This window comes from Cheilinus undulatus, linkage group 8 (assembly GCF_018320785.1).
Source record: "Cheilinus undulatus linkage group 8, ASM1832078v1, whole genome shotgun sequence".
Lineage (NCBI taxonomy): Eukaryota > Metazoa > Chordata > Actinopteri > Labriformes > Labridae > Cheilinus > Cheilinus undulatus.
The window spans coordinates 46,640,524-46,651,441 of NC_054872.1; positions in this window are offsets into that span (position 1 = coordinate 46,640,524).

Here is a 10,918-nt window from a genome sequence, read left to right on the forward strand (position 1 = left end):
CTGTCTGTCTATGTGTGCCACACCTCACAATCAGCAATTAAGCACCTGGCTGGATCACACACCTGCATTTCATCGACTAGTCTACCTCAGTACAAGAAGCCTGCTTTCAGCTACAATCATCATGAGATTATTACGACCGCTCTGTTGAATTCAAGTTCAGAGTTTTACTGGTTTTATATTTCTAATAGCTTTTTTTTCTGTGTTCAGATCCTGCAAATTCTGCCATCTAGACAGCTCCTCAAGTAAAACACTAATAGAAAACCAGCTGCTTCAGAATCACCCATCTCCTCAGCTCTATCCAAACCAACCAGCCAGCCTACAACCCTGCCACTCTGCAGTCTCAACAATAAATCACCTCCAAACTGTTCACCTCATCTGTGTCTGCTTCTAGGTCCTACAACAAAAATTGTCTACATTCAACATTATGGAGGCCACTGTGCTCTTGGGAACCATCAGTGCAGCAGACATTTTTTTGCACACTTCTCAGATCTGAGCCTGTCAACAATCCTCTTATCTCTGAGCTCTGCAGGCAGTTCCTTTGACCTCATGGCTTGGTTTTTTCTCTGATACAGGGCTTGACATTTACACCCGCCAACTAGCCAAATGCGGGTGGATTTCGGCCATGGCGGGTAGTAGTGTGACTCTAACTAGCCTTGATGGCGGGTTGAATTTATTAGTGTCACAACTAATGCTTCACTCTGAAAGTGCTTGTCTGATAGCCCTTATGATTTAGGCTTGTTACAGAGAGGCTGTTTGGCACATAAAGGCTCAAATTTCCCTCCAAAATAACTGAAAAGTGGCTGGTCTCTTCATCCATTCATGCATTTTTACGCAGCGCCAAGGGCTTTGATGCTTTAGTATGACACACACAAATGCGACACTCACAGACATATACGGACACACACTCGCACTGACATGTTGGTTAGACTAAAGGCTTCTATCTGTTTAGGGACAATGTTTCAGAATTTGCAGGATAAACTCAGACTTGAACTTTATCTTTCTGCTTTAAAGTGCCTCTCTGTCCATGGAGGATCAGTGCAGTTTATACGTGTGTGCGCTCCAGCTGCGTGTCTTTGTCGCTTGTGCGAGCCAGGGTGGGCGGTGTGTCTAAATATTGTTTAATGAATACTCCATCTATAGTCTTTGTTTGTTGAAGGCGATCTAAATGATAAAAACCTCCACAAAGGTGCCTATACTTTAAATGTCATTGAAACTTTTAAACGTGTGTATATTCAGGGTTAATTATAAATTTGCCATAAATCGATAACGGTTATAAAAGACGAGAGAAACTCTGAAACTTTAAATCAGTTCACTGAGCAGTGAGAAACAGAGACAGAAGGATAAAAGTCTGTAACTGATCACTTAGGAGTCCAAGAGAATTCAACTAAACAGTGATTTTATATATATATATATCAGTTGTTTAATGTTCTCCAAATGTGAGCTTCACCACCAAATGTAAGCCATCTATTATTTAAAGAGATATTTTAATTAGTATTAGACACACGTATGAAAACATTTCCTCCATACAGTATAGAGCAGAGGACAGGAGAAGTTGGACACTTAGGCTAATATTCCCTGGTGGAGATTTGTCAGAGTGAAAATTAGAGATGTTCTTGTAATCTGCTGTAGTTTTTTCTAATAAACAGCCGATAAACAGTATTTTAATTTTAGCATAAACTTGATATCCATTAAGAAAATAAAAATCTAAGAGTTTCGACTCTTAGATGACTGTCTCTAACAGTCTGACCCATATCTCAGTAGTCTGCTGTTTCACATCAACAGGGAGAAGTCCTTTATTAAGAGGGGAGCTAATATTGATCATATTGGTGAGGGAAAGTAGAGCACGTGTGTCATATCATACCCTTTGTACCAAATTTGACATATAGCTCAGAGTTACCAAACACCAGAGTTGTGGCTAGTGGAAATACTGAGTGGCTAGTAAGTTTGCAGAACCACTGGCCACCGTGGCTGGTGAGCAAAAAAGTTAATGTCAAGCCCTGCTCTGATATCATTGTCAGCTGTGATGCCTTCTATAGAGAGGTGTGTGCCTTTCTAAATCATGTCCAGTCAGTTTAACTTGCCACAGGTGGACTCCAATCAAGGTGTGGAAACATCTCTGCAACGTTCAAGAGAGATGGGAGACACCTGAGCTAAATCTCAAGGGTTTTGCAAAGGGTCTGAATACCTATGTCATTGTGACATTTCATTTTCATTGTTTGATTAGTTTGCCAAAAAAAATTAGATTTTTAAAAAAAATTTGAAGCATCAAAATGTCATAATTAGCACAAGGGGATGTTTTTAAAGTACTATGGACACTTGGAATTGCATTGCAATGCAGTCCCACAGTCCTTGTTATAAAACAGCCTGTAGGCTAATTTCTAATTCTTAAGCTTAAAAAGGTTTAAAAACATTATTATTGGAGTATAACCACCTACCTTTTCTTGCAAAGAAAGCACAGAAGAAGACGGGGAGCTGCTGTTAATGAAGGCTGGTATAACTGAGCATGGACCACAATACAATATTTATAGTTATATCTGATCAGATTCACCAGCTGTTGTTTAATAATGATTTACCACAGGTGACTTCACACATCCTTGTCTGATAACAGTTTTATTGTTACCACATCCTTGGGTTTTATGTTCTTCTTTGCAAACATTTGGTTCTTTTAATAGTGTCCTTATTTAAACATGCAGTTACCATGACTGCTATTGCTATTTAGTATTTTTAACAGAAATTCTCAGCATTGCTTTGATAATGTTTAGAACACTTTTTCAAATCCTCAGACACTGTACAAGCTAAAAAGATACAAGACACAAGAAAGCAAGCGTGCAAACAAAAAACAAGGGGAGATGACTGAGATTGATGATTATGAGTTAGGAGCAGGATTCTGAACTGGATGGGGTACAGGACGGGGAGTCAGTGGAGGTTTTTAAAGACAGAGCTGATATTGTCATAAGAGCAGATGGGGGTGATGAGGTGTGCTGTGTTGGAGTTTACTAAGGACTTTGGAGGATGTATCAGAGGATGGGATGGGAGGTGAAAAAGGCAAGGATTAGGGATTAAGCTGCAGGGACGAAGAGTAGTGGGCCGATGAGGGCTATGGTTTTTAGGTGGGAAAAGGAGGTTTTAGTAAGTTGGGTGACGAGCTGCTCAAAGGAAAGGTGATAATGCCAAGATTGCAGATGTGAGGGGAGGGAGATAGGGTGGAACTATCAGCTTTGAAAGTGAGGTTGTGGATGGATTTGGTGAATGATTTTGAGCCAATGATCTTGATTTCTGATCGATTGTAATCAAGTGAGAGGAAATCGTTGTTAGTTTTTTATGGCAGTGAGGTTACTTTCAAAATTCCTATTACACATACAGGCATTAATTATTTCTTTTTGTGGCAGCAATATTGCTTTCCTCCTGAAGGACAAGGGGATGAAGTAAACCTGCTCAGCCTTCGGGCAGAGGATGGTGTGTTAAAGAAACCTGACCTCAAATTTCAGTCAAAAGCAGAAATGTCAGGGACTAAAGCCTTTCTTCATTCTGCTTACATTGAAAATAAGAGGAATGCATTAAATCTCCAAGTTAGATTCATTCATTTATCTTGCATTTATATGAACTTGCCCTTTATTACCGTTTATTGTCTGCATCCTGTTCTGAAGAAAGTGTCACATGTATTTGCTTACAGGGAAGTCCTAAAACTACTTCCTTGGTATTTGTACATCAAGATCAACAGTATCATTCCAGAGAAGTGTTATTCCAGATAGATCTATAACCCATTTCATTGATTTAATACTGAATAAATGTTGGATTCTCAGCAAAGTGAAGCCACATGATACATGTTACAGGCCCCCGTCTGCTTCTTGCTGTTCTTTGAACACTCTTGTGCATTCTCTGTCTCAGTTGAAATTTAATGAACTTGTGCTGGTTGGTGACTCGAATTGGGACTGGCTTTCACCAGCCTCTGAGGCTTTTAAACCTCAGTGTGATGCTTTAAACCTCACACAGCTAATAAACTCACCAACTAGGCCAAACCTAAAATGTCCTCAAAAATCAACACTAATTGACTTAGTCCTGACAAATATGCCGTGTAAATATGTTTCCTCTGGAGTTTTTCCGAATGATGTGAGTGATCACTGTGTTATTGCTGTTGTTCGGGATACGAGGATACTAAGAAGTGTGCCTCGTGTTATTGAAAAACGCGCTATGAAAAACTTTGTTGAGCAGGCATTCATGCATGATTTGTGTAACTTTTGCTGGGACAGAGTCTCCCTTTTTGATGATGTTGAACTCGCTTGGAACTATTTTTATGAAGGTTTTAGTGAAATTGTGAATAAACATGTGCCCATTCGTAGGTATAGAATCAAAAGGGCGTGATAACCCGTGGTTTTCTAGAGAGCTTTCAGACCTGCTGCATGAGCAGAACTCGGCTTGGGCCAGGGCACGCAAGTCTGGAAGTGAATCTGATTGGCTCTGTTTTAGGCAGCTGAGGAATAAATTCACATCTGTTGTTCGTAAATCCAAAGCTGAATTCTATTTGTCTTTGACAACAGATAACCTTAAAAAACCCCAAAACCTTCTGGAGCACAATTAACTCTCTTTCAAATAAGTCCAAATCTGCTAACCTTCCAACTAGCATTATCATAGACAGCCACAAGATATCAGAAATATCAAAACTTTCTGTGCTGTCAAAAGTACTGGAAACTCTGGTCAGTGATCAAGTGAAAGAATACCTGGCTGCAAATTCTGTCCTTTCTAGCTTTCAGTCAGGATTTAGAAAGAACCACAGCACAACCACTGCTGCTATGAAAGTTTTTAATGATATTCTGGAGGCCTTGAATAAGTAAACAGTGTTGTGTGTCTCTTTTTATAGATTTTTCTAAAGCCTTTGACACTGTGGACCACAGAATTTTATTGGAACGTCTTAAAGCTTCTGGGTTCTCAGAGCATGCCGTTGGGTGGTTTGCAGACTATCTTAGTGGCAGAACCCAGGCTGTTCATTCAGAGGGTGTCACATCTGAGTTTTTACAGATCCATAAGGGGGTTCCTCAGGGTTCAGTGCTGGGACCGCTCTTATTCACTTTGTATATTAATAGTCTTGGACAGAATGCTCCAAACACTTATTTTCACTTTTATGCTGATGATACTGTCATCTATTGCTGTGCACCTATGCCTGCACAAGCTTTTGTAAATCTTCAGCATGCTTTTGATTTAGTACAAGATCAGATTAGCCAGCTGCAACTTGTTCTAAATGCAGATAAAACTAAACTCATGTTCTTTACATCTTCAAGAACAGCTAAAAGTTCTCTCTGAGAAAATTGTTACTTAAGATGGTCAAGAAATTGGGCTGGTATCCTCGTTTAAATATCTAGGGTTCTTACTAGATGAAAACATTCAGTATGTTGCTAAAAAGCTCCCCTTGTTGATCTTGAAGGATGGATTGCATAACTTGGGTTCATTGGACTTTGTGCAGTGTGTTGTTCCCAAAGTCCCAACTGAACTGGGAAAGAAAGCTTTTAGGTTCTCTGCTCCTTTTGCGTGGAATAATCTGCAGACTGAATTTAAACTGCAGAACTTGGTGACTCTGAATGTTTTTAAATCTTTAGTGAAAACTCTTGAATTCAAACTCTCTGAATGCCACTGTTTCAACTGATGATTATTTTATTATTGCTGTTTATATTTATTGTGAGTTGTTGTGAGTTTGAGCACATGTGCTGTTGAAACTATGCATTGCTGCCATTCTTGGTCAGGTCTCCGTTGAAAAAGAGATCTTTGGTCTCAGTGGGTCTTACCTGGCTAAATAAAGATTAGATAAAATAAAAAATAAACATGATGAGAAAAACAGGTAAATCAATAATAATGTAAAACAACAACACAAGAGAGACAGAGAAATATGTTTTATCACTGCACACTGATGATGACTGAGAGATGAGTAAAACCATCAGATACTGATAGAGTTAAAGATGAGGTTACCATGAATGCATGAGGCTTTCTTTGATGAAGCCGTTCATTATAGATGTCATTCAAACAAGAAAATCTAGTGACATATGAGTACTGCACTTCACTCCATATTTTCCAGATTATTCTTGACATTTTTATGTTTCTGCATCTCTGTTTTTAGGTTTTAGGTGTTTATACATGATGCCAAGTGTAACTCTGCATCATGGATGTGTAACAAACAATACAGCACAGTGTGATGTGTGCAAATTACCCTTCACCTTTTCTCCTCAAAGCCTGAGATCTTTGAACAACTCCTAGGGCAGTGATCATCAACTGGTGGCCCAGGGGGCCACATCAGGGCCCCCACATCTTCCCATCTGGCCCCCAGAACATAACCTGACACACCAGATGGATTTGTTTTACACCTTCATCTGGAAAATCTCCCATGGACGGTGTTTGAGAAAGGCAGAGCCTTTGAAAAAATCTCGAAGGGTGATTGGATGAACGTTCTGTCTGTCACATCTTTACGGCCAACAAAACACTCAACGATTAGACTCTCACCAAATCCGATTGGGAGAAGGGCAAAAACATAGTTTCTTAAGTTTCATAGGAAAAAACTCGCTGCTGTTCTTTGTTCTTCTTGTAACGAGGAAATGTCTCCAGGTTCTGATAAAACTGACGCTATAGCAGCATCCACGCTAATCTTTCCACCAGAATTGGACCGGCCTCTTGTCGCTGCTTGCTTACATCACGACTCCGCCGTGTCCAGGAGTCCTGCCTCTTACTCCTGATTGGTCCTGTCACTTTCTTACAGGGCCCAGTCTGTTCAGATGAGAGCTTTGCAAGATAAATAAATAGATAGCAGAAATCTTTTGTTCTCTAATGTCCAGTGTGTAAGATTCAGAGGAACCATTAAAAAAGACAAGGCATTAAATAATCACGTGCATTTAATTACCTGAGAAAGGGTTTGTAACCTAAGAACAGCTCTGATATTTCTGCAGAAGTCCAGCTTTCACAATATCCTAAAGGCGACCATTTTCTGCTGACATCACAAATTTTAGGCTCATGCTGTTACGATGTCAAAGTGTTGTCTGATTATTTCAACTAAATGATCTGAAAAATTGTACTGATTACAATGATCATCTGTTCATCAGAAGTAGGGATGCACAATATTGGATTTTTGCTGACAAGTGTACGGTGATATTTACAAAATATTTTTAGCTGATGCTGACATACAAATGTAGTTTAGATTTAAACTTCAGTCCTTAAAACATTCTTTAAAGTGAAAGAGGATGATGAATAAAGAAAAGATTTCAATCGATGTAGGTCTGTTGGTCCAGCCTAGAACTCCACTAACTTATTTGTTAATACAGTCAACATTTACAGCTGATACAGACTGATTTTAATATATAAATATATTTATAATATTCTAAATATATATTATACATTTCTGCAGAAATGTTTGTATCTGCTAATACAGATAATTCCCTTTTTAAGGTGTTGACCATTACCACTACATAGTGACTACTGAGTTGTAATATAAGCATAAGCAGAATAAAAGGCTGTAAATAGGAAAGATGGAGCCTTTAGGGATTCAAAACCTCAAACATGAAAACTGTGCAGTTTAATGTTTATTTAGAGTTCAGAGCAGGGAAAGAAACTAACTGATTACATTTACTCAGATTACTGTCATTGGGTAGTTCTTTTTTACATATAATTGTACTCTTTTGGGTATATTTTGACTTTTACCTCCACTTCAGTAAGTTTACCTACCTTTGTCACTATTCGTGGTGTTTTGACCACCCTGATACCCCCACCACGTCCCCTCTCTCCCAGGCCAGGGTGAGGTCAAGCATTGGCCTCGGTATGTGCTGCTTGTGGACTATCATGTCCGTGCTCACAGACGCACCGTCAGTCTCACCCATGGTCTCACCGGACGACTGAACATCATGTCAGAGGGTGAATATTCCCCTGTTCCTCCCGGCCTGTGAGTATTCTCGCTACAATTCACTCTCTTTCTCTCTGTTACCCCCAACTACAACCACTGCTTCCTTGTCTCCTCGACCGGGGGTGGGTCTTTCAAAACTTTGAATAGAAACACACCCACAAATGCTACTGGGATTGAAGTTACTCATGTCCACCATCTCCTGGTGTAAAGTAGTAACAACACTTGGCACCATATTTGCAGCGATAGCCTGTTTAATTCAGCAATGTTGCTTGTCACAATTTTGCGACTTTGGCGGTGAAAGGGTTAACATTTCAAAGTTGATTTTAACCCCCAAAGTGTAATTTTAACTTCATTCTGAATGAAATGGTCTTCAGAGTTGGAGTAATTTGACAGTCTTGATCCACCAGTGTTAGTTTAACTCTGTGGGTGGAGCTTAGATCAAGAGCCTAAGCTCCGTCCAATGAGATTATAAATCTATGTCCTTAAACACCAGTCTTTGATGAAAGATCTGGTGTTAACTTAACAATGGTAAACATGCGCCAGCTATGGCAGACCCATTTAACAAAGAGCTGTGACGATGCAGCCAAAATCTGGCTAAATTCATGTAGTCTGAGTGGTGCACAATATTGAAAGACACTTTGAAGTTTAAGGATGAACAAAGAAAAAGACTTCAGATAACATACACTACCACTGAAAAGTTTGGGATCACTGGCAAATTTCTTTGTTTTCCAAAGAAAAATATTTTCATGCAGTTCACACACAGTTATCAGCAACAGTCAGTCCTCCTGTATTAATATCCTAGAGTGGCTGCTAATCCAAGTTAATCATGCTGCACAGCTAAAAACCATTTTACTAATAAGGGAGCAAAAAACTGGTTGAAGGTGTTGTGCACAGATGAGTCCTAGTCTGAGGTTTTTGGATCAAACAGAAGAACAAATGAAAAGATGCAAGAAGAGTGCTTAAAACCATCTTTCAAGCGAGGTGGAGACAGTGTGATGGTCTGGGGGACGTTGGAGGTGGTAGAATAGGAGATTTGAAAAGAATGGGAAGGACCTTGAGGAAGGACAGCTATCACAAAATGATGCCATGCCATACCCCGTGGACAGCACATGCTTGGAGCCAGTTTCATCCTACAACAGCATAATGACCCAAAACACACTTCCACACCTCTGTCTATGAAATATTTAAAGAAGGAGCTGTCAGCCAGAATTCTGACTGTAATGGAGTGGCCAGCACAGTCTTTGGATCTGAACCCTACTGAGCTGTTGTGGGAGGAGCTTAAATGTACGGTATGAAGGAAGACTCCATCAAGCCAATCCATCTTGTAGGAGATAGTCCAGGAAGCATGGGGGGAAATCTCCTCAGATTACAATTAACAGCTAGGATGTCTAAGGTCTGCATGGCTGTAATTGTTGCAACAGGTTTTTCTTTTTCTATGAAGGCAAAGTTTAAAGAACATTTTTCATTGAAATAATTCATTCTAACCCTGACACTGTCAACATGTCTAGTTCATTGGCTGTAACTTGTGAGCAGTAGTGTATATCTGCCTGGTCCAGCCTAAAACTCCAAAACTTACTTTACAGCTGATATTTTCAGCAAATATGTCAGCAGTAATTGATTACTGGCAGACAATTAACTTTAAAGATTTATTTGTGGCTTTTTGTGCCTTTATTTGATAGAGACGGACAGGATAGAGTCAAAAACAGGGACAAAAGAGTGGGGAGAGACATGGGGAAAAGGCCACAGGTCCTATATGAACCTGAGCCATCTGCGTACATGGGGTGCGCTGTAAACCACTAGGCCATCTGTGCCCCAGACAATTTAGTTTTAAAGCTATTATCTACAAAAACTGATACCAATCCAGTAATATTGCACATCCCTAGTTGTATTTGTTTTGGACTTTCTTGCATCATTTCTTAATAGATTATATTTTTCCTTTTTTTTATGGTGTTTCAGACCCTACTGAGTCTTTGCATTCATTGGCCACTGTACATTTGTCTTTGTATGAGCAGCAGTAATACAAACTAAATGGAGACAGTGCCATGAGGTTTACTTTAACACATTATCCTCCAACAAAATGGCATATCCTCAATAATAATAGTAACTGCATATTAAATATACTGTGATGGGTATCATTTATGAAATGGACTGCATATCATTAAGCTTTAAATAATTTAAGATTATTCAGATTGTTTATAATTGTTTTAATAGTGATGAATGAACTTTAATGCAGGTAATTCCAATAATGATTAAGTAAAAATGCAAATTAAATGAATAAGTTGATTCTCCAAAGAAAAAACTTTGTAGAGTTGATAGAAGTTTTGATTGGGATCAGAAGAAAAAAGTGACAGACTGCGATGTTGAATAAATCCTAAAGTGCACATATAATCTTTGATATTTTGGCTCTTTTAGTGCTGTTTGCCTCAAAGAAGGCTGAAGTTTCACCATCTAGAAAGGATCTTTTTAGTCAAGTGCCCATTTTTAAGAATCTCCCAAAACACACAAGTAGAAATCTAAGTCACAGACGTTTGTGTTTCAGATGTCTTTTATAATATTTGTCTATTTTGTCTGTATTTTGAAAAATAAAGTATTTGCAATGAACACAGCTCCTTTTCCATGAATGTGTGTTGAGAAATGAAAACCAGGAAGTTATTTTGTGTCTTAACTTTATTCAGAAATGAAAGAGAAATTTAAAAAAGGATCTTTTCATTAGCAAGGCTGATATTTTTCTGCCTCTAAAGACAGATCAGTGTGTGGTGTATTTTATTAACCTCAACTTTCAGAAAATTCAAGCATAAAAATGAAGAATTACAAAGCAAAGCGTTGGCACAGTATGGAGCTACAGCTGTGAAATTGGCTGACAGACAAGTCTAAGCTCATTTAGATAATGAATCATTGGTTTAATTTTATTGTATACATTTTTCACTAAAGCCCTGTGATTGGCTCACATCAGACATTCAGAAACAGAACAGGATAAATGACAAAAGCAAGGCTTACATTCATGGCAGTTAAACAAAATCATGCTTTAAACATTTTAATTGATCA